Raw genomic sequence first — 27,974 nt, 5'->3', positions numbered from 1 at the left:
TGGAGACTGAGCTAGGGCTAGAGGTTATGAACCACACGAGTATTGCGTGATTTTTCTCTAACCCTTCTCCATTAAAAAAAAGGTTTTAGAGTGAACCCAAAGGCTTGTAATACTTTGAAAAATAATCACAATTATGTATGATTCGTTTTATACACCTATTAATGGCAATACACTTAAAACGCCATAGCAGAACCGTTGTGCAACTTCTCAATTTGATAGCTTTTCTGAAAAGCGTAACCATGCTTCTATAAATGTAATGAAAGCTTTTTTCATATTAAAGGCATGTATGGGGAGATGGAATGTTTCCTTCTCCCTACATAACTGCACAGTGATTAAATATTGACTAAGAGCCAGGAGTTGACAGCCAGCGGCCTCACCCTGGTAAATGCTGATGTGTGTGGCTGAATGTAAATACAGAGCCATCCCTGCAGGCCAGTGGTTTTTTTGTTGGGAGGCAAGTTGTGAGTTCTGCACAAGGTGTCAAATTTGAGTGCTCCAGTAGAAGGATATAATTTGAAACAAGTAATTCCTTTAAAAGCAGCCCAACTCTGTCAAAAGAAAAATATATTTTCCTGATCAATCTGAATAACGAGGATGTCAGTCAGAAGTTTGAACAAAACAGCCAGGGTACCACTGAACGCTGCTGCTTGCAGAAACAAAAGAGCTGTCTGTCACTGGAACCGCTTATTCTCTCCCAGACAATGACGACTTAGTTTATATGAAACAAACCGGTGGATATCATCAGACTAATTTTGTGGTATTTTGTGATACTCGTTTGGGAAATTTCAATACATCTTCTGTATTTTTGTTGTATGTGTATTTTCTTTTTTGTTGTGTTTTAAACAGTTTTAAACTGTTTTAAACAGTCTGAAGATTTAGAATAATGAGTTGTTTCTCTCCCTCTTGGTTTGGGGGCGTACAAAATGAGATGTTTTTGCTTAGTTTCGAGAAGAAAATCGTTTTCATTCCATTTTTTTCCTGTTAATAAGGTTCACTACAGATCTAATTATTTTTATTCTAAGACTTTTTTAAAAAAGATTTTTATTTGTTTGACAGAGAGAGGGAGAGCACGCGTGCACAAGCAGGAGGAGCAGCGGGCTGAGGGAGAAGCAGACTCCCCGCTGAGCAGGGAGCCCAATGCGTGGCTCCATCCCAGGACCCTGGGATCATGACTTGAGCCGAAGGCAGGCGCTTAACCGACTGAGCCACCCAGGCGCCCCTATTCTAAGACTTTTAAACTCTGCAGCAAATACCTGGAATTTGTTTCAAAGTAGCTCCCACCTGGGTTGAATGTCTGGTCTGAGTCTCTGCCTGCCCTCTAACCGTTTTTGTTTGGGCTGTCTTTTAAACACTAGAAGTTGCTGTGGCACCTTCCTCTAATTTTCCAGTGCCTGTTTAGCTCACACATGTTCACACAGACTTGGCTCAGGCCTGTAAGTTCAGTCTGTGGGAACTCAGGGACTGTCAGCCTGCCCCAGGCCCTGCCCCAGAGTCGGGCTCTTGCTGAGAGTTTAGGGAGCCAAATGGATGCATTGTGAAATGTGAATCAGTTTCCTCAAATTCTGGGGTGTTTTTTTTTTTTTTTAAGTGAACAGGGAGCAAATCCAACAAAGTAATTCTTAGTGTTTTTCCCTCCAAGAGAATACCTTTGTCGTTTAATGGCTTTCCAAAATTTAGCCTCAAGACTGACTACTTTGTTGGCCCTCGCCCTCCTTTCTGCCACCTCTGGCTGCCTTTGGACCAGCTCTTCACTCAGCCTGAATCAGTCCACCAGCACTGAACATCTGGCATGTTTTCAAAGAAACTTGACTTGGGCTTCAGTCGGCCGGGGGTGGAGGTTAGCCAAAGAATGTTTACTTTTTCTGATTTCATGTGGCAGATAGAATGACCATCCCAGACTTTTCAAATAGTCTAATCAAGATGACTTTTGACCCTCAGAAACAATCCCCTCAGCCTGGAGACTAAGCTGTGCCTTTGTTCTTAGCTGACTCTGCTGAGTGTCTGACAGGGATATGGAGGGGAGCGTCCCTGTCCATGAGTTCTCTTCCCATCACTCAGGAAAGTACATTCTTTAGATTAATGTATTGGGGCAGACACTAAAATCGACAGTATTTGAGACGAGGTTTTTAATTTCACTCTTTCCAAAAAAACAATGTACTGGTAAGAATCTACTCTGAAAGCACATTCTAGATTACAACATACAGCATAACAGAAGTGACAAGATGCAGTCACTGTGCTCATGCCACTTAAAACAGTGGGTCTGTGGATCAAACAAAATCTTAAGAATGGCCTGCTGAGTGCTGAGCATTCTTTCACTGGTAAGAAATTAAACTCAGAAACACTAAATACAATTCCTGAATGTGATTTCCCGTTGGTTATTGATACACTCTAGAAGATTCCTGAGGAGAGGTTTATTGCTCACAGGAATTTAGTGGAGGTGTCCTCAGGGTTGACTCTTTTCCAAGAGCCCCCTTACAAGGCCAGATTATCTGCTTCCTTTTCTCAGTGGGTTTATCACAGTTCATACATTCATCAAAAATATAGAGCGCCTACTACGTTCCAGGCACTGAAGCATATGGTGCTGGAAAACACAGAATCCTAGTTCTAATGTGCACACATATTAAACCTGTATTAGAGTTTTCCAGAGAAACAAAGAAACAAAACCAGTAGGGGTGTGTGTGTGTGTGTGTGTGTGTGTGTGTGAGAGAGAGAGAGAGAGAGAGAGATTTATGTTCAGGAATTGGCTCTTGCCGGGACTGACCAGTCTCAAATCTACAGAGCAGCTGGTGGGCTGGAAGTTTCAACAAGAGCTGATGCTGCAGTCTTGAGTCCAAAGTCAGTCTGCAGGCAAGGGTTCCTTTCCCTTCAGGGGATCTCAATCTTTTCTCTTAAGTCCTTCAGCTGATTGAATGAGGCCCACCCTCATTGTGAAGAGTCATCTGCTTTAAAGTCTATGAATTTAAGTGTTAATCGCATCTAAAAAATACCTCCACAACAACATCTAGACTGGCATTTGACCAAATAATTGGGCACCATGACCTAGCCAAGTTGACGCCTAAAATTAACTATCCATTCCCTACCCACCCTCAAATAACTATGTAATTTCAATGTAATGGCTCTCGAACTTGAGCAGACATCAAAATCCCCTGGAGTGCTTGTTAAAACAAAAAGCTGGCCTTCACCCCTTTGACTCAGGAGATCTGGGGTTAGGCCCAGGAAATTGCAGTTCTAACAAGTCCCAGATGAGGCTGATACTGCTGATCCAAGGACCACACTTTGAGTCAAATCTTTGCTTTATGTCATCCAGGATCTGCTCCTTAGCCTCATGGCTGAGAAACTGATTTTGTGATCGTAAAGGTAGTTTTATTTTTCAGAGATGAACTCAAATAGATCAAGATTTACCAGGCTGATGTATAAAATATCAGGGCAAATATACTGATTTCTGATAAGAACTAAATCCAGCACGGTGAGCAGAATAATCGTATCAGCTTAGGAGTGGTAGTCCCTGCTCCGGCAGCTCCATGGAATACAGCAGAAGTAGCTGGAGAATCAGCCAAGGGATAGGATGATTGATTGCTGCACCCACCCCCACCAAGGATGGTCACATTCTGACCGGCCAAGGCCCTCTCTCCCTGGACTTTGTACGAGGATTAGACAGGGCCATTGTTTGGGGAATGGATCCTTTAAGTGGAAAGCTTCGGTTTTTACTGGTCTGTAGGAATGCTTCTCTCGGCACTACAAACCCTACTCAGCAGTGGGGCACAGAATCCACAGAGATTGGAAATACTTTTAGCGAATCATTAAACATTTAATTTGTATAGTAACTTTTCATTAGATGTAACATACACTGTTTTTATGAAAGAGGAACTTGGGTGGCATTAGAATTTGTTAATGTGTGTCCTTTATATGTTGAGTTTCCTTTGTTGGTAGTTAATTTGAGTAAAGGTACAATCTCCCCTTACAAGATGATTTCCATCTTTCTTTGCACATGAAGGGAACTTGACTTTGAAAAAACATTTATACATTTCATATTTTCACAATGTTGCAAGTCCATCTAGAAGTTGTTTTTCCCCAAACTCTGGCTTCTTGCCTCCATGATGCTATTTTTAGATTTTACATTAAGAATGGGATTCCTTTCTTAATAAAGATATTTGAACCAAACTGTGTTGTAAAAAAGTTATGTTTATATTATTTGCTTTAGTGTTCTTGTTCCAGAATCCTGCAATTGCCTTTACCGGCATTAAAAATTTGGCCCTTTGAATAAAGACAGACCCTTAAAACTGGCTCTGAGAAATCAGAATGTCGGTTGAGTCTGCATAACCCCTCACACCAGGCCTGCCATGAACTTCTTGTTAAAAACATTGGAGTAATATCAAAAACTAATGATGTAATGTATGGTGATTAACATAACAATAAAAAATTTTAAAAAGACATTTGAATAAATAGCCTTAGCACATGGGGATGGATGGCCCTGGAACTGCCTGTGGGTTATTGTGCGTGGACCTCAGTGCAGACAAGATGTAGATCCACACCAGTCTCTGTGACACAGCACAAAGCAGGTGCATTCTCACGTTTAACCTTCTGGTTTCACTGTCATATCCTCCCAGGGTCCAGTCAGCCAACAGAAACCATTCTACAAATTTTAGGAAGTAGATTTAGTACAGGGAATTGGTTACACAAGTGAAGGAAGAACAAAAAGTGGACACCAAGGTAATCGGGAGACTAGTAATTACAAGAAGCAGCCACCACCTTGAGGGTTGAGGGAACAAAAGGGAAAAGCTGGTATTACCAGAATCTTCCCTGGAGGGCCCTCATGTGGCTGGGCTATAGCTCAGGGTTGTGGTGGTGGGGTTGGGGGGGACAGAGCCACGCTTGGGGACCATCCCTGGGGCCCACCTGGCAGCCACAGATCTCAGAAGGGTTGTCCTAGGACTGGTGCTCACTGCAGCTGTGGGAGGAATGCCCCAGAGAAGCTGGACCTCACAAAACATCTCCCTCCTCTGCTCTCACTGGTCAGTCCACTGGTGCCTCCCATGGGCAGGAGCTAGCAGGGAGCCAGGTGGCAAAGGAGCCTGAGAAATACGGTTTACAGCATCTCAGCCTCGGCATCATAGAGCAGAGGCTCATGGCTTTCTTTGCTTCCCTTCCTTCCTCTGTTGGTCTTTACTATCAGTTTTTTTTTTCACTTATTTCTATTTAAAAAAAAAAAAAACTTGGTATCCCAAGTAAGGGTAGTGTTTGTGATAAAGGGATCACTTATAAAAAACAATGGAGGGAATCTGTTAATCTATTTAGATTATCCTACAGATTGTTCCCTAGTCGTTAGGAAATAACTTTTATGTTAATGAAGGAAACAGAAACCTCAGCTTATTTTTAATATCACATTTAAGTTTCTCAGAGAATAGAATGCGGTGTAATATTCTCATTTCACTTTGAGATTTTATTTGACATCATGTTCATATTTGGGTGTAAAAGTCTGTCCTCATAATAACTGTTCTGATCTCGGTGTGTCTGTCTTGTGTCTTAAAAAAAAAAAAATGACTCATTTTCTCCTAAAGATTAGAATTCCATGGTTTCTCTTTTTAGAGAATTCCTTTGTGTGTTCATCTTTAGGGCTGATGGAGTTGGTAATGATAGTGCCCTCCTTGTATCATATTCAGAGCAGTTCAAGAAGCCTTTCTTAAGGGCCTGTCAAGTACCATGGCTTTGGGCATCGGACAGAGTCACCTTTGAGTTCCAGCTCTACCACGTCGGTATCTTACCCTGTTGAGCTCAGTTCTTCGTTTGTGATGTGAGAATAAACACTAACATCACAGGGCAGCTAAAAGATGGTGTGTGTAAAGTACTTGACATGATGTCTGGGAGGTAGTAAGTGCTCCATAAATGGTAACATGCTGTTGTTATTATTTTTTTAAGATTTATTTTTTTTTTTTGAGAGAGAGAGAGAGAGTGTGTGTGTGTGTGTGTGTGTGTGCTCGTGTGCATGCAAGTTGGGGGAGGGGCAGAGGGCGAGGGAGAGAAATCTTCAAGCACACTCCTTGCTGAGCGGGGAGCCCCAGGCAGGTTGGATCCCAGGACCCTGAGCCGAAATCAAGAGTTAGAGCCTTAACTGATTAAGCCACCCAGGTGCCCCTGTTGTTATTAATTATTACCATTTTGATAATCATTCATAGTTTGGGTAGGCATTTTAGACATTAGTAAATTTAATAATAAAGTTTTCATTGTTGAGATATTTGTGTTTCATTTGCACAGTTAATCAGCATCTTAGCTGTCATTGGCTCGGAAGGGAATTCTTCTTTTAAAGTTATTAGTTTGTTTAGGATTTATGCAACTCCCTTTCCTACCTCCAGAAAGGATTTAGGTGACTGGCTTTTCATTTCTAAAGTTTTAATAAGAGAATTAAAAATAAATAACTCAAGCGCCTTAACCATTTTTCAGGCTTGGGGTTTTCAGGCCTTACTTGCAGGCTGACAGTTGGCTAATCGGAATGGAGATTTGGTATGGGCTGAGGTGACGAGATGTGTTCTCTTCTAGTGACTAGAGTACCGAATTGAATTTTTAGAAAGAACTTGGATTCTTTGTTTAACCATGTCAGAGATTTGCCAATAACTGTAGGCAAACTGTTTGATTCTTTGCTTATTTTTATTTTGTGTTTGTCATCTCCTTGATTCACAGTAGCTTATAAGAATTAATAAGAATGTTTATGCATAACATTATATTTACCTTGGATGAAAAGAGCTGTATATAAACTATATCTTATTCTACTTTTGTTGGTATGGGGTAGGGTTTTTAGCCTTGCCTGTGTATCACAAACCCTGAGAGCCTTTAATATATTCAGATCCAAGGCATCACTCTCTTATCCTAAGAGCCTGATTCAGTTGGGACCCTAGCATTAGTGTGTGTGTGTGTGCGCGTGTGCGTGCGCACGTGTGTGCGCGCGCGTATGTATGTGCATGTGTGTGCGTGTATGTGTGTGTGCACATGTGCGTCTGCACGTGCGTGCGCGCACATGCGCATGTGTGTGTGTGCGCACGTGTGTATCTCTATCTGTACCTGTCTGGCTGTCTATGTAGCTATGTATGTATCTATCTATCTGAGCTCCACAGGTGGTCCTAAACATGCAACCAGTTGGAAAACACTGGCATAAAGGAAACAACCAACCTGTGTGCTTGGTTCTTTCTCTTACATTGCATCTATTGGCCATTTTGTTGCTCATTGGATGTAGGCAGATGTATTAGTTTTCTACTGCTGCTATAACAAATTGCCACAAACTTGGTGGCTTAAAACACATTTATTATCTGATAGTTTTGGAGGCCAGAGGTCTGAAATAATCTTGAAGGGCTAAAATCAAGTTGTTGGCAGGGCTGATTCCTTCAGGAAGTTCTAAAGGAGACTTTGTTTCCTTGTCTTTTCTAGCTTCCAGAGGCTGCCTGCCTTCCTTGACTCATGTGCCTTCATTCCTACCTCTGTTTTTGTCATTACATCTCCTCCTCTGATTTTACCTACCTTCCTCTTATAAGGATGGTAATTCCATTAGACCCATCTGGATAATACAGGATAAGCTCCCCATCCAAGACCCTTAACTTAATCACATCTACAAAGTCTCTTTTATCAGATAAGGAAATAGAATCAGAGGTTCTAGGGATTAGGACATGGACATATTTGGGAGAGGCCATTATTCTTTCTACTGCGGCAGGAATAAAATTCAAATCCCATTTTCCTCATTTGAGTATAGAAATCTCTGAGTTAATCACATTTCTTTTCTACAGTTTCTGATAGGCAAGAGAGGAATATTTCCAAAGGCTGGAAGTGATGATACCATATTCAGAAATTTGATTTTATTGATTTTTTAGAAGGCTACCAATTTTTAAATTTTCACATGCCTAGGAACTTGCTTCAGAAGTAGATTGCATAACATTTGAATCTCATCAGCTCTGAAATGGGGCATTGCTAAAGTTTCCCTCAGGTAGAGTACTTTTCTGCCACTAGAACAGTAATTCTCAACAGAGTGTGACTTACTCTTAAATTTATTCCCCTGACAAACATTTTTTGACCACCAAGTGCGTGTTCAGCCCCTAGATACAAGAAGTCTGGATTCCTGACCTTAAGGTCAGGGTCAAACCTGGTCACTCCTAATGGTCAATATATTTGTATTTCAATATAACTGATTTCCTTGTAATCCTATGTTTTTTGCTATATGCATATAAAAACATCATTCTATAAAGGGGTCCACAGGCTTCACCGGAATGCCAATTTTCATGGTATTAAAATGGTCAAGAACTCTAGTGACAGGCCAACAAATAGGATCCTAAAAGAATGGTAGGTGTCACCAAAAAGATGATCATGAGATGGAGGACGCTGCTCAGGAGAAGGGGAAGCTCCTGGCAATGGTTTTTAAGTCTAGCTGCTTATTGAGATGATAAGCAGAAGGTGGGTGGTGCCCCTTAAAACTACCAAATCTATTGGACACACCAACAGATTCTGATTTGATTGTTCCTGGCAGAGTTCTAATACCTGTCATAAAAGAAGTGACGTTGACTTTGGTCTCGTAGAAGTGAAGAAGAGCGGGAAGACCTACAAGAGTAGGGTTGAAGTCAAGGGCTCAGTAAAGGAGCTGGAAACAGTTCTGTAGAGCTGGGACACAGACATGGGCAATAAGTCTATTAGCTCACCCTGCCTCTGCCCCCATGCTTCTGCCAAACACTGCTGAAGACTCTGCGAACTTTGAGCAGGATAGAACCAAATTTAGACACTTGGCAGCTCAACAACTTAGCCAGTTCATTTCCTAGTAGGGAATACAGGTTTCCAGTAGTTAAGAATGTGGGCCTGAGCCAGACTGCTTGGGGGCTAAGGCCCTACTTCTCTGCTTACTAGCTCTGTGACATTTGGAAATGTGCTTAATCTCTTTGCTTTAGTTTCCTCACTAACATCAGTACTTCCTAGAATAGTGCCAATAGCTGAATAGGGCAGGTACTTTTATTCACTCCATTTGCAGATGGCACTTAGAGATATTAATATCATAGCTGGTGTCATGGACTGAATGTTTGTGTCCCCCCTCAAAGTGCGTATGTTGAAGCCCTAACCCCCAGTGTCATGGTATTAGGAAGTGTGAAGTCTTTGGGGGGGGGTGTAATTAGTTTAGATGAGGTCATGAGAGTAGAGCCCTAATGATGGGATTAGTGCCCTCTCCCCTCTCCACCATGTGAGGATATAGGTAGAAGGCTCTCACTAAGTACCAAATGTGCTGGCACCTTGATCTTGGCCTTCCCACCCCCTTAGGCACGATGGTGGTCCACAGGAAGGGATCACTTTATTTGAGTAGGTCAGAGAAGAGAATCTTGGGCTAGGTCTTTAAAAATAATTAACCCTGGATTTGCCAGGAGGATGTGGAAGAGGACATTCCAGGCAGAGGGAACAACATGTGTAAAATTATGGAGACATAGAAGAGAGACTGCATGGGGACCACATGGCCATGGAGTAGCATGTGTGGAAGGTAGCCATCAGCGAGAGGAAGGCTGTGGAGCAGTGTTTCTCCAAGGTTGTGCTGAGTGAGTTGTGTATTAGAAGCCCTGGATATGCAGTGCAAACACTCCTGAACAAAGACAGGGTGGCCGTGGAAAAGAGAAGGGCAGAAATACAAGCCATGTAATGCATGTTGAATCATCCAGAACCTAGTAAGAGATGGTCTGTGTGGCAGGCGGCAGCGGGGGAGAAGGGATCAGAGAGGAGTCTGGGTTATTGAGTTGGCACGAAGTGATTGGTTGGAATCCAGTGAGTCTTTGATGAGCTACTACTTGCAAAGGAGACCTGTCAGGCTGGAGCCATCACGCACCCATCCTTCCCGGGCTCCCCAGAGAAAAGCAGAGATGAAAACGCATGACTGGGCAATGATATCTGGGGTAACAGGGAGAAAGCCATCTGCACAGCTACAGTCCCCCCTCTTCTGTGACACTTGCTAGGTAATGATAACAGTACTAAAAGGGAATTTGAAAATGTGGGACATAAGTTTCAATGCAAAGAATTGAGAGTCATGGTACTGAAACAAAGAACAGATGTACAAGAACAAGAACACTTGGGTGAAGATAAAGCCTTACATTGATCATGGAGAAATGAATAATCACTCTTGAGAGCATACCAAGGCTATGAAATCATGAAAGGGAGATAAAAACTAAAACCATGCTCTCTGTATATGAAGGAGGGAGGTGACTGAAACTTTCTGGACAAGCACCACAGTGTTTTCCTTCTAGATGATGTCATTTAGTTAGAATAAGGACTTAAACAACCAGCTACTGAATTATCCATTTTTCCATGCCTAACTGGCTTTTCCTGTTGTGTTTTGTCTTTGGCTTTCTGCTGCTCAGGAGATCCACATCTTTGTGTTCAGCCTTAAATCCTGCAAAATTATTAACATGAAGGACTATGTTTTTAATTCCCCTAAATTGGCAGGAGGCAATGATACCACTTATTTCTGCAGCCACTGTATTTGATAAGTTGGTAACGTCGTTGTATGTTTTTGAACCTGAATATTTTGCCTCCGTTGGTAACAGTATCCAGCAGGTCGCTATAAACCTTAATTTTATTAGATGTCCTTAAATGTCTCTTAGGTTAAAATGTGGAAATCCGGTATCCACTTACTTCCTAAGTCTTTCCTTCAGATTCTTCCTCCGAGGGATTTTTCTTTTTCTTCCATTGTTACCTTAGAAGGAATTAAGCATTATATCAACTTTGTGAAGTTTCTTATTGTAGACAGTACATATGTAGGACACAAATTGTATTGAAATGTTGTTAGACCATATTGTACCACATTTTTCTAAAAATGTTAATCTATTAGGAAGTGTAATTTTTGAGTATTACACAAACCAGAAGGTTGGTACTGTGTAGTGGAACAGGGCAGTCTTTGGAACCAGCTGAGCTGGATTCTAATCTTTCTGTCCCTTCTAGTTTGTGACCTTGAGCAAATTACTTGACCCCTCTGTACCTTGACATCTACATCTGTAAAATGGGGCTATTAATAGTACCTAACTTCACAGGGTTGTTAGAGAATTAAATGGCAATGTGTATGTACACCTGACCCATAACTAATGTTAGTTTTCTGTGTCACTGTCATCATCATTTCCTCCATTTTCATAACAGCCAAAGAAGGCTTATTTTTCCAAAGGCTTACTGTAGTTTTCTATACCTGGTTGACTCTTTTTTTTTTTTTAAGATTTTATTTATTTATCTGACAGAGACACAGCAAGAAAGGGAACACAAGCAGGGGGAGCATGAGAGGGAGAAGCAGGCTTCCCGTGGATCAGAGAGCCCGATGCGGGGCTCGATCCCAGGACCCCGGGACCAAGACTTGAGCTGAAGGCAGACGCTTAACGACTGAGCCGCCCAGGCGCCCCTACCTGGTTGACTCTTAATAAAGTAACGAATCTGAACTTCTGAATTGGAATGATACAAAAGGAAAGTGATTTTAAAAATCCTTTCCTTGATTTCTTGAGCCTTTGTTTTTAATTCTGTTACAAAGCTCCTGGAATTTTCCATTTAGCTATCTTCTACTTGTGGCTTTACATGTGCAGTGAGAAAAGTTGGGTAATAGAGGGAGACGCTGGGCAGGGCAATTTATTTGACCTACATTCCTTTACTCTGGTGTTCAAGAGGCTTTATTCCTATTTGTGTGCACAGTCTTGAGTAACCACCAAAAATTCCATCTCCTCAGGCATTCCTTCTTCCTGAGGTAACAGATGCAAGCCCCGTCAAGCCCACTTAGACACAGGTATGCTGCCTGGGCTGCTCTGGTGGAAAAGGAAGGCTAAGCACCACCACATGGCCCAGTGGGAAGGAAGGCTCTCGAGTCCACTGAGTTGAATCTGAATCCTAACCCCAGGCAAATTACTTCAGCACTCTGAGCCTCAGCTTTCTTATCTCTGAGGTGATGAAATGGAGAATCATAAGGAACATGGCATCAGACCTGGCACAAAATAAAACCTGCCTCTCCAGGAAAGTTTCCTGCTGCCTCCTTGGTGCCAGGCCCTCCTTGAGCCAAGTGTCAGGGACCAAGGTGACAAGACAGACGAGCCTGACCATGTTAACTGGCCAGCGGACAGATGGCCTCGCAGCTTGTTACAGAGGAGCATGGTCAGCATAATGATGGGGAATAAGGAGCAGTGAGAACACCTGGAAGGTTCATGCTGAGACCCGATGGATAAGCGAGGAGTTTGCCCCCAGTCTGGTGGGAGATGGGAAAGAGGGCCATGCAGGAGATTGCTGGGCACGCAGAGAAGTTCAGTAAGGCTGGCCAGATTGAGAGGGATGGGTTTGGGGTCCCATTTAAAAATTTTGACTTTATCCTTTTTTTTTTTAAGATTCTTAAATTTTCTTTTAAAGTAATCTCTACTCCCAATATGGGGCTCAAACTCACAAGCGCCAAGATCAAGAGTCAGATGCTCTACCGACTGAGCCAGCCAGGCCCCCCTGGACTTTATCCTAAGAATAACAAGAAACCTATTGCAGGCTTTTACATGGCAAAGTGATACAATGGATTTGGATTCTAGAAAGATAATTCAGGGTAGAGATTGGATTTGAGTGGGAGAAACATGGAGGCCTGAGGTCTGACTCAGCTGAGGTAGCGGATGTCTTCCAGGTGAGAGATGATGGTAGGCTAGTCTTAGGAAGAAGAGGCCTCCAGGAAGAAAGAAGTGGTGTTTTCATTCATTCACTTATTCCACACATACTCACTGCGCATCTTTGTATGGCACATGCTGCTTCAACTCTGCCCTGGATACAATAGTGAACAAACAGTCTCTGCCTCTTGGAGCTACAGTCAGCCTATAACACAAATGAGTGTAAATGAAACACACACGACACCTGATTTTATGACCAGGCTGATGCATACCTACCTGATCTCACTCTTAGAAGGAAAGGTCAAGTCTAGTTGACCACGTGTTTGTCTGGCCAACCTCCCCAATGCACAGTCAATGCATACCTCTGACCATGATAATGGCATGCCTGAGTCCTAAAAGCCAGAATTTTCTGCTCTCCCCCAGGAGCCACTCTTGCAGCTGCCCTTCCCCCACTAACAGATCCAGGAAAGGGACTGATTCAAAGCTATTCAAAACCAGGCTCACAAACTAAACCACCTTACAGTGACAGAATATCATCATCAACTCTGCCACCCAGTGGTATCTTGCGCTAGAAGGTAAACTTTGCAATGAGACCATTGGGTCTGAGAAACCCCAACCTCCACAGTAATTGTTGCTATGCGACTATATGGCAGTGATTCTCCACTTGTGGTCTCTGACCACTGGTGGGCAGGGAGGGTCTCAGTGACAGAAGGACAACTGAACCGTGCCAGATCTTTATTTCTGCTGCTGGAGGCCCATGATCTACAGTTACACAGTCTTTTATTTTTACCTAGGGCAGAGGTGTGTGTGTGCAAACTCAAGATACCTTCAATCATATATGCAAGTTCATATGCCATAAATAAGGGAACACTTACCCTGCCCTGAAAAATGAAGATAGCAGACTTAAACTAAGGGGACCTAGATAGCACTGTGTACAACCAACTCCTTGGGGCTGTGCTGGAATGCAGGTCATGGGATTATTATGTGAAAATCCCCATTTTTAAATGTTGGCAACTAAGGGCATTTTTTTAAACAGCAGTTTGTAATCTTCTTCTTCTTCTTCTTCTTCTTCTTCTTCCTCTCCTTCTTCTCCTTCTTCTCCTCCTCCTTCTTGGAGAGGTGCAGAGGGAGAAGGAGAGAATCTTAGGCAGGCTCCATGCCCAGTGCGGGGCTCCATCTCACAACCCTGAGATCATGACCTGAGCTGAAATGAAAAGTCAGATGCTTAACCGACTGAGCCACCCAGGCGCCCCAACAGTTCGCAGTCTTCTGTGGGCTGCGTTCTTCCTTTATCTTTTCCAAGGCTGTCCTGCAGAAACTTCTGCTTGTGGCATCTACTTTTTTGCCTTTTTCACTCCTCACTGAGTCCTTTCGTCCCTCATTATGTTCAATAGGAGTGACTCAAAATTGGGCAAAATGTTCTTGCATTTATAGAAAAGTTATATGCAAAGTAAGTTTATGTATATACAAGGATTTTATATAAGGAAGAATTTTCAGCTGGGATGGTAGCAGTTACTGTAAGTTACAGTTGTAAATGTTTCTCTGAAGGGAGAAATTTCTGAATTCTGGTCAATTTACAAACATTATGGAACACAAACATTTATTTATAAATAAAAGAAAAAGTGCATGCAAATGTATTAGATATATATTTACACACAGAACACATGAGTAAATAATATATTTTTCTTAGGAATTGTCAGATACTTTTTCCTGCATCAAATGGTGAGAACTGTTTAAAGTAAAAAAGAAAGAAAATTCATATATTTTGCATGGATATTTTGTTACATCTCTTATGGCAAGGAATAACAAAGCAGGTGCCTCTATTCTGAGTTATATAGCTTTAGATTGCTTTTTAAATTAAATACAAGTTTCAGGAAGAAACAAATTTTTTATATCTCCTTTATGATTACAATCTTTTGCTTTCTAAAAATTAAGGTATTTGCTTCTAAAAGAAGTAATCTATTTGGTCAATACTACTATATTAGTAGGTACCTTACAGCTTTATAAATTTGTTTTACGCATAGTATCCTTACAATCAGCTTCTCATTTTTATTTACATCCTTAAAAACATCTCTTGGAGGTAGAAAATACAGGTTTTAATAAAGTAATGAAAATAAAGGACTTAATGCAGTGCCTGAAATTTGATAACCATGCAACATGTCAACAGTTATTGTTATGATTAATGATATCACTGCTGTTGTAAGCCTGGTTGACAGTTGAAAAAAACTGAGTCTTAAGTAACCGAAGTCCACTATTGTTGTAAAACTAGTAGGTTTTAGAGACTAAAAAAAAATTTAAGACACAGTTCTACTGACCTAAACTCCATAGCCTTTCATTTATAACAGAAAGAACAAACAAAAAGAACCTTTTGTTGTTAGAGCACCTATTTATGTGCTGGGTGCATTGCACATATTAGCTCATTTAATTTTTTTGCAAGTACAGTTGACCCCTTGAGCAATGCAGGGGTTAGGAGTGCCAACCCCCCTGCCCTTGAAAATCTGCATATAACTTTTGGTTCCCACCAGATTTAACTACTAATACCCTACTGTTGACCAGAAAAGAAAATGTTAAGAAAATCACTTAAAAAGTAAATGTACTTATAGTACTATACTGTATTTATTGAAATAAATCTGTGTATATGTGGACCCATGCAGCTCAAATCAGTGTTGTTCAAGAGTCAGCTGTATTGTATGAGGTTTCATTTTATAGATGAAGAAACAGAAATTACAAAAGGGCTAAATCACCTACCAAGGTCACATTGCAAGTGTGTGGCAAAACCAAGAAGTACTCCTAGACCTGAAGCCAAAGCCCCTGACCTTCTTCCAGAGTACATTGTCTCTTATTACATTGTATCTAACTGATGCTCGCAAGTAGCAAGTATTTTATTTTTAACTGATAAGGAAGCATTTGAGAGGTTTAGGTCACTAAGAAAATAGTCTTCGTTTCATAAAATTGCTGGCTAAAGTGGGAGAAAGCAGTCATCTTGAATAGGTTTTTCTGTAAAATAAACAAAAAGGTTTTGTTCTTGGTTTAAAAAAAAAAATCTCTATTTCTTTCCATTTCTGGGAGGTGACCTTTCCCACGTTACACCGTGGGTAGAATTCATTCTGTAGGATGTGAGTGGGATTTGGGGAGTATGATGGGAATGACTGATGAATCCATACCCCATTCGTGAGTGGCTTGTCATTGTTAAAAACAGTGCAGTCTGGTCTCAAAAATGAATGGAGAAAACAAACGACGGATATAGGAAAATATCAGTTCGGATTAGGTTTCGCTGTGAGTGACCAAAAAAAGCCTCAAATGCCAGTGCCTCACACAAGATAGAATTTTATTTCTCATGCATGTAAAAGAAATATGGAGGTCAGGAATTGAAGGCAGTTTCAAGATGACCGAAGATTTTTTCGTGTTTTGCTTCTCCATCATCCTCAATACAGGCCTTTCTTCCTCATGGTCCAGGCTGGCTACTTGAACACCTTCTATCACATTGTAATCCAGCTGGTGGGAAGGAGGAAGGGCACATCTCCCTTCCTTTCAGGACCCCTTCCAGAAGTCACACCTGACACCTTTGTCTAGATCCGGTTAGCCAGAATGTACTCACATGGCTGGGACTTACATGGCCAGAATGTACTCACATGTGTGTGACACACACCTGGTTGCAAGAGAGGCTAGAAAATGGAGTCTCATCCTGGGGTGTGGGTGTGAGGAGATATTCTCTCAATGAGGAAGAGGAAGAGAACAGCTGCTGGGGGACTAGTAGTCTGCCACAGAAAGAATGGAAAGGAGATCACTGTGTAACAGAGAAAGATTGCCTCAGGTCCTCTCTTTGAGGATACCTTATGTATGCTTTGCCTAGGATGGGAATCCTGGGACAAATGTGTGGATGTGGGTCCTCACTTTTTACGCTGAGTGCCTGCCTTTGAATGAATGATAGAAGTGTTTAGGAGCCCATGCCTTAAAAAAAAAAAAGATGACAACTTTATCATTTTTAGTAGCTCCTTTGCACGCTGCTTCACTATAAGTGAGACCTACCTGAGGAATTACATTACTAATGAATCACTAGCTCAAAACCTGCTGTTACTTTCAGAAGCTTACGACTTCCATTTGAAGGTCTGAGCTCCCTGACATAGATACAGAGTGCACGAGGGACATGGATTCCAAAGTTCTTGCGACCCACTCTCGTCAGCACACATACACTCAGGGCATCTCATCATGGGTAGGAAGTAAACACATGCATTGGGAAGAATTTTTAGGGAGCTGGCCGCTTTTCTGCTTTCTCCTGTCATAGTGCTCTTTCCTCTCAAGGAATATTGAAATAATAATCCTAGCAACTATTTTTTGAATGCTCAACCCATGACATACGTTATTGCACTTAAACTTCAGAACAACTCCGAAAGGTAGGCTGTATTCATTCTCTTTTTATAGAAGTAAAAGCTCAGAGTCACATAACTAGTAAGGAAAGTTGCTGGAATTTGAACTTGGGTCTGGTGGACTCCAAAATCCATACCCTTTATCACCATAGCCCCTCTGCCGCTGTTATAGAGCCAGAGGAGCAGACTGCTTAGAGCTCTCCAGGGGAAGGAGGTCATAGCAAAGCGCTGGGCTGGAGCCCTATTCTTTCCCCAGTTTCTTGCTTTTCACCACTCTTCTGGGTTTTTTGTTTTTGTTTTTGTTTGGTGCTTTTTTGGTTTGGTTTTGTTTTCTCAGTCGCCTTCATCTTATAGCTGTCCCTAGTTACCAGATGACTGTGTCTCTAGGGCTTTGGGTTTCTTCATCCCCCTGGGGGAGTGGGGGATGGGGAGGGGGAGAAAGGGACGTAGGAAAGGAGTAGAGGGGAAGAAGGTGGTTACAGAAAGAAGAGCAAGGAAACTACTTTCCCTGTCATTCTCAGCAAATTTTTCCTCAGTCTTTATTGGTCCAAATAGGTCACGTGTTTGTCCCTGACCCAGTACGTGAAACTGGGAGGTGGGATAATGCAAGTTAACTTTGAGCCACAAATCCCACTCCCAGATTAACTTCCCCCAAGCAACTGGGCTTTGCATGAGAAGCTGAGGGTACCCAAATAAACGTAAAGGTTATATTTATAAAAGACTGGGAATGGGGCTTGGGAAAGCATCAAGTATCTATTGGACTCTCCCTGTTGTGAGAATCAGCCCCCACCCGCTTCTCGCAGCACCCCAAGACCCCAGGAATTAGGGCTCGGCCCTTGACTTGTGACTTTTGGAAGGCTGCTGACCCCTAGTGTTTAAAGTAGAGCATTGTACAGAGAATCCAGAGATTTGGGTTCACCTTTGAAATGAGAATTACAAAAGCTGTGCCATCCCCTCACACAATGAGGGTGTGAGCAAAATGAAGCTTCTGGAAGTCCTTTAATGAGCCCAAAGCCCCCAGCCGCTGGCACATGGATGTTTCATGAATACTAGTGTGAGTAAATGGAGAACCCAGATGTCGCTCAGCTCTCCTGCCCCCCTCCCTAGCCACTGCTTTCACTTGTACATATCAAATATATCAGCCGGCTTGTGTTCGCAAAACAACTACTGAGCAACCAATTGTATTTGGAATAGGTGCATATAAATATGAAAGTATGCCAACAACCCCAAATTCACATGTTTTGTGACGTGGAATGCCACCACACGGTAGGATAGCAGAGAAGACACTGACTGTTCAGAGCTTTTTATTTTAACCAAATCAGCAAACATTGCTACTAGGAGCCCTATTTTGAGCTGTGGGTGAAGCTGGGTTAGATGGGGCCTTCCCTTGGTCCGTGCTTTTGAAGTAACAGCGTATTTCCTGGGTTCCATGTTTTGGGGTAGGTGCAGAGTGGAAAGGCAGGTAAATGGTATTATAAGATGAATCTCGAAAAAATGGAATAATGTTATTGTCTAAATTTTGTTTTGCTTTTAATTGACTTCCAATTCAAGTGTAACGTGGCAGTTCTCAGGATGAGAGAAATCTGGCGCTAACCTCTGAGGAGAAATGAGCGGCCCCTGGCTGCGGAGGGCACCGAAGGACAGATAGGATTTCTCAGTCTTGAGGTCCCGGGGAGAGTTCTGGAAAGCGGTGGCAGCAACAGCTGTAGAAGTTCCCACAGCTGTTTGGTTTTGGCAGGCCAGGCTGCTGCTGACTGAAGAGAGCGGGGCTGCTCCTGGCCAGGGGCTCTCCTGATGAGCAGCCTGGAAGAGCTCTTCCAGGAGAGGAGTCACGCTCTTTCTCTTTCCCTTTGCACGGGGAGAAGGGAAATGAGCAAGTCCGTGCCATCGTGGTCAGATGGGTCACGGATGGGGAAAAAAAAATCAAACTCTATCATTGTACCAGTTTTGTTAGCCTCCTCTTGTCTCTTAAGTAAAGCAATGCTATTTATTGTCAAGATCATCATTATTAATACAATTTTGGTATTTTGTTGAGAATGAAGATAGATAGATACTAAATATTCTCGCTTTCAGTTGACAAATTGCTTGATTCCACTTTGGATTCATCCTTCTCTTCTAAGATACTTAGTGTTCTTACAGAAATACAGATTTTATTCAGTCAGTGTTTCACGGAGACTTAGAAAGCTTTCTATATTGCAAACCAATCCCAATCAGCCAGTTTGAACAGTCCTATTTTAAGCTGTGTTTGTGCTTCAGGGAGAAAGTGATGGAAGCGGCTCCACGTTGGCTTCATGGGACTGATGTATGAATAACGGGCAAGTAATGGATGACCTGGGGTTCGTGCCAGCAGAAGCCCTCCCTCCCCGCCCCCATGTCTGCTTTCACAAGCACTTGACATGGGCTCTACCTTTTAAAAATGTGCCAAGTACAAAAATTTGGTTGGTATGTTTTTCTAAGTGCTCTCTGTGACTCTGTAAAAGGAGGATTAACTATTAGGAAGGTTACAACACTAAGTAGAAAAATAAAAGTATTTTTAGAATTGTGTTCTCCCCAGGTTTACTTTTAGCTTCAGTGTGTTTTCTTTGGTTTGGTTTTTGCTCCCCCTGTACCACCACATTTGTGTGTGTGTGTGTGTGTGTGTGTGTGTGTGTGTGTGTGTGTGTGTAATAGATAGTAACTACTTAGGAATTCTCTTGAGAAAAAGTCCCAGTCTGAGAAATGTGGGGAAACCATGGCTGGAGAACTCTGACACAGCTGTTTAATTTTGGCAAGAAAAAAAAAATGGAGTTCTTCTTTGTTTGAGCGTATGAGACACCATTGTACCATGTTGCAGTGTGATTTGCGACGGAAGGAAGCAAATGCACAGGAACGTGCTTTATACCTGCTGTCTTATTAGGTCCTCAAAAAACCCTTTGAAGGAGGTTTTATTATTCTCCTTGTAGAGATGAAGAAGTTGAGGCTTAGATAAGTTACGAAATTTGCCCCAGGCATAGTTTCTAAAGGGTGTGGCCAACTTCTGAATCCAGATATTTCTTAAACTCAAAGACCCTGTTCTTTCTACTACACCAAATGGTGCAGTACTCAAGTTTTTGTCTCTGAAATAAAAATACACGCAACAATGAGCATTTATTCCATTTAGTGTTTCTCAACAGTAACAGATGGTTTCTCTGGAGCCCTTATATATTCACTGAGATTTTAATTGCTTTGTATTCATTTTGAAAATAAACCATTAATAATAAGCACATTCTGGATCACCTAGATTATCACTTTATAACCGAGTACTACTCTACTACGTAAGCAATTCTGGTTCTAACTATGTTTACATTAACACCAGGAAGTATTTCTCCACCTCAGAGATTGCTAGCTGCTCTACCAACATCCACTCTCCCTTTCTTCCTAACAGAAGCCTGTTTTGACTGCAGGGAGCAATATTCCTGTATTACCCAGATTCCCTTGAATTTAAGAATGGCCATGTGACACTGTTCTGGCCAATGACATGTAAGTGTTATTGGGTGGGGCTTCCCAGAAAGATTCTTAAATGTAGCCACTTAGCAGGCTAATGCCTTTTGCACTCTCTATTCTTCTTTTCTAGCCTGGAAAGAGACCGAGTTATGACCACGAGGGCAAGAAAACATGCTAGGGATGGCTGCAAATGGAATGAGTCTGACTCTCTAGTGACTGCAAAAAAACAAAACAAAACAAAACAAAAAACCCCCAACAAACATCATGACAACCATGAATATGGCTATCTACAGACAATTTATTATATGGGAACAATAAGCTGACTTTAAAAATAGCCTTAGTGTGATAATAATTTACACACCATAAACTCACCTATTTTAAGTGTACAATTCAGTGATTTTTAGTACATTTTCAAAGTTGTGCAAACATCACCACAATCCAAATTTAGAAAAATTCCACCACCCTCAAAAAATCCTGCTTGCCCAATCCCACTCTCAACCATAGGCAACTATTCATCTGGTTTCTGTCCCTATAGATTTGCCTTTTCTGGACATTTCATGTAAACAGGATCATACGGTGTGCAATTCTTTTGCATCTGGCTTCTTTCACTTGGCTTACTGTTTTTGAGGTTTATCCATGTAGTAGTATGTATCAGTAATTTGTTCTTTCTTATTGCTGAATAATATTTCATCATATGGCTCTCCCATGTTTTGTTTCTCCATTCACCAGTTCATGGACATGTGGATTGTTTCTATTCCATTGATATGAATAATGCTGCTGTGAACTCATACATGTCTTTGTGAGACATGTGTTTTCATTTCTCTTGGGTGGATACTTAGGAATGGAATTGCTGGGTCACATGGTAAATTTATGTTTAACCTTTTTTTAAAGAAACTGCCAAACTTTTTCAAAGGTGCTGTACTACCTTACGTTCCCACCCACCATGTATGAGGGTTCATTTTTTCCATATGCTCACCAATAATTTTTGTCTTTCTGATTATACCCATTCTAGTGGTCATGAAATGGGATCTCACTGTTGTTTTAATTTGCATTTATTTCCCTAGTGACTAATGATAATGAACGTCTCTTCATGTGCTTATTAGCTCATTTTTTTAATGGGTTTGTCTGTCTTCTTATTGGTTTGTAAGAGATCTTTGTATATTCTGGATATATATCCTTTATCAGAAGTAATATCTGTACATATTTTCTCCCAGACTGTGGTTTATATTTTTACTTTATTATTGATAATTTTTGGAACAGAACAGTTTTTAATTTTGATGGAATCTATTTTTTCTATTTTTTTCTTTTATGGATCATGCTGTTGGTGGTGTACTTAAGAATGTTTTTCTGTGTCCTTTGTATTTCCATATAGATTTTAGGATCAGCTTGTCAGTTTCTGCCAAAAGTCTATTGGAATTTTGATGGGAACTGTATTGTATCCACAGGGCAATTTGAGGAGAATTGCCATCTTAATTATATTGAGTCATCTAACCCATGAATGTAGAATGTCTCTCCATTTATTAGGTCTTCTTTAATTTCTCTCAGCAATAATTTATAGTTTTCAGTTTATAAATCTTATACATCTTTTGTTCCTCATTTTCTAAAGTCACTGTTTTATGGACTTTCTTCTGCTAAATCAAAGTCCTGATTCATGTTCTAATTGGCAGATAAAATAGAAAATTAAAGGAATAGAAGTAGACTTAACATACATACATAATGTTTTTCCGTGAAGACTGCATTAGATGAATGATCAGTTTCACAGAGGACAGTGGAGATGGTGTTGAGAAAACTGAGTAAACACCCGGCACACGGGACATCCACACACGCAACCCGAATGAACCTTCGCTTTACAGTTAGTACCAAATGTGTAAAAGCCAATAAAGCAACATCATCTGTCACAATAACTATTTATTCACTGTAATTAATTGGTTGTATATCGTGTTTGTTTATATTTGTACATTTGTTTCTTTCGTGTATTATCAGCATAAAGAATTTTTACCTAGTTTTACATTTGTTGACCCAATGTTTTTCCCTTTAATGGGTGTCTAGTATTCAACATGGGAAAACACTGATTTTAGTTTATTAGTTTACACAGCATTTTCAGCTTACCATCTTATTATTCTCAGAGCAACCCTGGAGCTTCAGTAAAATAAGGGTTTTTATTATTCCCACATTATTAATGATGAAAGAAAGATTCACAGACATTAAGTGATGTGTATAATTTTACACATCTATATGTGGCAGTTCTGGGATTTAAAATTAGGAGTTCGGGCCCCAGATCCCTTACCCTTTCTGCTACATATATTAGTGATTATTGATCACTTTCTTAAACCCCTTAAACACAAGGGAAATTGAAAACTTTTGGAAGGCTTTGCAATCTAGGCAGGGAGGTAAAACCCATGAAACGTGCTAAAAGTGAAGTTAGTGTGAGAGAGCGCACAGCCCAGACACTAAGTTCTGTTGGCATCTACAGAATGCAGACAACTCTCTGGACCTGAGGAATCCAATAGGAAAACACAAGCTGAACGATGGAGAGGGTACTATCAGGCAGCCCAGATCCATGACACCACCCCAACCTGCCTTCAGAAATGGAGCGCTCCTCCCCCCCCCCAGCTTCTGAGAAGGTTAGCAGTCAATAGTTCTCATCCGGGAGCCTCTCTGGGGATTGCTCATGGCCAAAGAGAGCTGCCTTGCCCAAGGTCACATGCCCTTCTGAAGGGCAGCCCTTATCTAATGCCCGGTTGGTGCTGGGACATAAAGGCCTGGCGTCTTTCTCCCAACTTGGGTCAGCTCTGAAAGGCCAGCCCAGCCCCAGAGCTCCCTTACAGGATCAGCTAGGCTTTGCCGTTGCTGCATCAGAAGCCAGCTTCCCCTTCTGCCCTGTATTACCTCCTCTGGTCCCTCCCAGCTGTGGACCTCCAGCGTGCTCCTCGATCAAGTTCCTGCTGATGACCTCCAAATGATCTCTAAGATTTCCAAGGAGCCAAAACAGCATGAACAAAGGCATAGAGGCCAGAATTCTTCTTGAGGCCATAGCAGAGAATAAATGGAATAGAGTGTTTTATAGAAGCTAGAAAACAGGGCCCAACGGTGGAGGACTTTGAAAAACCGAGTGAGGTATCAGCCTTGATGGAGAACACCCCAGAAAGCCTTAGCTGACCCACATGCCCAGTGAGAATATTGGAGCTGACCCTGACATTCCCTTGGTAAAATGAATGTGTCACCGAGATATCGGCCCAGACCCTGAACATTTACTGCCCCATTCATCTGATCCTATGAACTGTGCCCTGAAGCCGGAAAGGGAAAGTCTGAATTTAAGATCTCCCTTGCCAACTTTCTTCTTGTGTGATTTTAAAGATTCTGTTGCTCATTTGGAAAATGGGTATGTTTTGAGGACTGAAATACTCCTAATTTCAGAGGTAGTTCATTGGTATCATGTGACAGGAGGCTTCCATGCCAAAATAACTCTGGGTGATGCTAGGCTAAACTAAATAGGGACGCCTGGGTGGCTCAGTTGGTTAAGCATCTGCCTTCAGTTCAGGTCATGATCCCAGGGTCCTGGGATTGAGTCCCACATCGGGCTCCTTGCTCAGTGGGTAGCCCGCTTCTCCCTCTGCCTGCCTCTCTCTCTCTCTTTCTCTCACTCTCTAACAAATAAGTAAATAAAATCTTTTAAAAAATAAACTAAGTTAAATGGATATTTTTACTGTAGGATCTCTTAGTCTTTAATATGTTGCTGTGTCTTGTGGTCTCAAGGAGGGGGATGTAATCTAAATCATCTTACCTTAACTCAGCAGGAAGACCTTTCCCCACTCCTGATACCTTCCGAGGAGCATCTACTAGTCTTGTGTCCTGCTGAAGTCATATTGAGAAACCCTGGTCCATTGTACAGGCAGTTAGTAAATGTTAAATCAGATGATATCAGTTACCATGGTCTGCCCTGCCTTGACCTTCAACTAAGTTAGGAATCTCTCAAAGACAATTATCATATGATCTCACTGATCTGAGGAATTTGAGAAACAAGACAGAGGATCACATAGGGGAACGGAGGGAAAAATGAAACAAGATGAAACCAGAGAGGGAGACAAACCATAAGAGACTCTTAATCTCAGGAAACAAACAGGGTTGCTGGAGGGGAGGGGGGTGGGAGGGATGGGGTGGCTGGGTGATGGACACTGGGGAGGGTATGTGCTATGGTGAGTGCGTGAATTGTGTAAGACTGATGAATCAAATAATATATGTTAATTTAAAAAAAGGAAAACAAAGTTAGGAATCTCTCAGAAATATGGTAAGACTTCACATTGACTTTGGTACTCAAGATTAACATGGTCTTGCTTATTTAATTTGGCTAGGTATAATTCACTTCAAAAATACCTCCAAATCATGACATGTATCTTTTATTTTTTTTTTTCGTGACGTGTATCTTTTAAAGAATGGTACTCTCTCAAGCTTTTAGTTTGGGGAGAAACATGGGTTTCCAGTGCATGCACTCTTTATTGAATGGGTAGCGGCCACCCTGCTGTGCTGAAGCAGATGGTGGCTGCCTTGCAGGGACAGAGCAATGTGTTGAGAAGGATGCTGAAGCTGTGTTTGGACTGTCTGAGCAAGTGTGCGCTGATGGATTTGTGACATCATCCATTAACACAGTCCTTGCTACCTTTATTTTATTTTTTTCTAAAGATTTTATTTATTTATTTATCAGAGAGGGAGAGAGAGAACAAGAGAGCGAGCGAGCACAAGCAGGGGGAGTGGCAGGCAGAGGGAGAATCAGGCTCCTCGCTGAGCAGGGAGCCCGATGTGGGACTTGATCTCAGGCATCCTGCTGCCTTTATTTTATTTTAATTTTTTTAAGATTTTATTTATTTATTTGACAGAGACAGACACAGTGAGAGAGGGAACACAAGCAGGGGGAGTGGGAGAGGGAGAAGCAGGCTTCTCACTGAGCAGGGAGCCCGATGTGGGGCTCAATCCCAGGTCCGGGATCATGACCTGAGCCGAAGGCAGACGCTTAATGACTGAGCCACGCAGGCGCCCCCTGCTACCTTTATTTTAGACTATAGTTTAACTTATACATTCCTTTGCCCGTTGAAGACAGTGGGAGAATAAATCAATCATAAACCATCCCAAATGCAGCACATTCAAAACTAACTCATTATCATCATCTTCTCCTCTGACTTGAGTCTATGCCAGTATCCTTCATTTCAGATAATGGCGGTGGCCTCCACCATCATATCCATGATATCCATGACCACTCAGTCACCAAGTCTTGCCAATTTTGCCTTCTAAATGTGTCTCAAATCATCCCCGTCCCCATCACAGCCATCCCTGCCATTCTACAAATGCTATTAATTCTCACCCAACTTCTACAGCTTCTCCCACATGGTCTCCCCCCATCCAGTCCTGTACCCTTTAAATCCCTCCCTCAATTTACCTACCTATCTACCTGTTCAGGTTGGTCTCCTTCTCCAGCCCTCAGATGAATTCCTCAGGGTAAAGCCTAAACTCCTACTAAATTTGGCATTAGAGGCTTCCCATGTCTGGATCCTTCTTATCTCTGGTCTCGTTTCTTGCTGTTTTCTTATGCTCTACCAAAACTGATCTGCTGAACAGCTTAACTCGTGCTGTTTTTAGCTTTCATGTCTTTGCTGTACCTTCTGTCTGAAATGTTTTCTGTACCCTGCACACTCTGTCCTTTACCTGCCAAGTTAACTTCTACCCATCACCGGAGCTCAGCCATCACCTACTCCAGAGAATCTTTCTTGACCCCTCCTTTTCCGAGACTGGTTAGATACCCTAACCAGTTATATATATTATGTCTAAATAATATAAATCTGCATGTATAATTGTCTGTTTAAGTGTCTGCACCTTGAAAGAGAGGATGTGTCTTGTTTCATCTCTTTATTCCTTGTACAGTTAATATGCCTGTTTTATCTTAAACACTCAATAAACCAAGGAATGGTAGGGACCAAGTGAAGGAATTAAATATGTGTGATAAATAAAACTAAGCCAGCAGCAGCTCCTGGATATCAAGAATATAACCCATGCTTAGATAACGAATTCTCTTTGTGCATTAAGAATGATTGCCTTGGATGACCGGTAAGGTCTGAAAAGGCAAAGCGGGCAACAGGGTGTCATGAGTGAAAACAGCACCAAGAAGATTTTAATAACCTAAAGTGTCATATAAAGCAATGTGGACACTGAGTTGTGTCTTTCTTTCCCTGAAAACCAATCACTTTAGGAAGTGCTTAGCTGGGTTTAAAGTCATTTTCCCACTTTTGTGTGTGGCCATTCTGGGTATTGGTCCATATCTGTACTTCTGTGCTGCCTTTTTAAAAATGCCTACAGGGTGCCTGGGTGGCTCAGTTGGTTACGTGACTGCCTTCGGCTCAGGTCATGATCCTGGAGTCCCAGGATCGAGTCCCGCATCGGGCTCCCTGCTCAGCTGGGGGGTCTGCTTCTCCCTCTGACCCTCTTCCCTCTCATGCTCTCTGTCTCTCATTCTCTCTTTCAAATAAATAAATAAAATCTTTATAAAAATAGATAAATAAAATAAAATAAAAATGCCTATAATTTGGCTTATTTTCTTCATGGATTGCTATCAAAAGAACACCTTACTACTGATGAGATCAGATTAAAGTTAACCCAAGTGACTCTATGGTGAATTACCCATTAGATTAATACTTCTTTTCAACCAGATGACAACAGTGGAGGAATTGAGTGTAAGCTGCGAGCTCCTGGTTGAATTCCTCACTGTACTTTTGTCACTGTGTTTTCTGCCAGTCATAGCCTCGACACCTGTGGTTTCTGCCAGTCATAGCCTCGGGAATACAGTCTTCCAGACTCTTCAGTGTCCCATTGTTTGGATTTTCTTTTTTATACACATATACTTCCAGTGTGCTACAGTCTAAGAACCCGAATTTAAAATAAACATACAGCCCCCTCTCACCCATCTGATGGGGAGATTTTCAGCAACTGGAGCCAACTGAAGCGTAGACATACACCCTAAAGACAGGCAACGCAGTCAGTGGTGATGTGCAAGAGTGTTTATCAAGTGCATGTATATTACACTCAAGTAGCCCAGGAGTGGGCACAGAGGAGTAAACTGCCATTGTGTGAAAATGTCATTCATCCTCAGATGGTGCTAAATGAAGAAAGCATTCATTTTACACCAAAGCAGTAGCTTCAGTGCTCCTATCACAGGGCCCACGGTCAGAGTGCTGTGTCTAACACTACTGTCCTAGGGATAGAAAGCAGTTGGAAAGCTGGAAACCATAGCTGGATACACTTTAAAGCGGGGACAGTAACACTCTGAGATTCAAAAGTAAAGTGGAGAAGAGTGTACAAATAGTGTAGCGAGCCTGACCACTTGGAAACGCCCTGAACTTGCCATCAGCTTTCCTCTGCGGTCTGCTCTCTGATCCTTATCACCTCAAGTTCATATCATCCTCTTCTCCAGGAAGGGGCATTTTGGAGCTGTGGGCAGAGCACTGTCAGGGAGTCTGCCGGGCCTTGCATGTGTGGAGGCCAGCCTGGGGTA

The 27,974-nt window shown here is 41.9% G+C and overlaps 1 protein-coding gene and 1 long non-coding RNA gene across 5 annotated transcripts in view; one reads left to right on the top strand and one right to left on the bottom strand.

Moving 5' to 3' along the window:
* SCHIP1 (schwannomin interacting protein 1) overlaps window positions 1–27,974 on the top strand; it is a 531,518-nt gene that overhangs the window by 431,346 nt on the left and 72,198 nt on the right. The window lies entirely within an intron of this gene.
* Window positions 10,518–27,974, bottom strand: part of LOC141373704 (uncharacterized) — an 18,107-nt gene continuing 650 nt past the window's right edge. The window contains exons 2-3 of the long non-coding RNA XR_012379953.1: window positions 12,724–12,813; window positions 10,518–10,696 (exon numbers count right to left, since the gene is read on the bottom strand). This is a non-coding gene — a long non-coding RNA (uncharacterized lncRNA). The remainder of the gene's footprint in view (window positions 10,697–12,723; window positions 12,814–27,974) is intronic.

Source organism: Callorhinus ursinus, unplaced genomic scaffold (assembly GCF_003265705.2).
Source record: "Callorhinus ursinus isolate GAN/ISIS: 27379988/994484 unplaced genomic scaffold, GSC_fseal_2.0 scaffold1, whole genome shotgun sequence".
In the NCBI taxonomy this organism is placed as follows: Eukaryota; Metazoa; Chordata; class Mammalia; order Carnivora; family Otariidae; genus Callorhinus; species Callorhinus ursinus.
The sequence above is the reverse complement of the archived record's forward strand: the minus strand, read 5'-3'. Positions and strand labels throughout refer to the sequence as shown.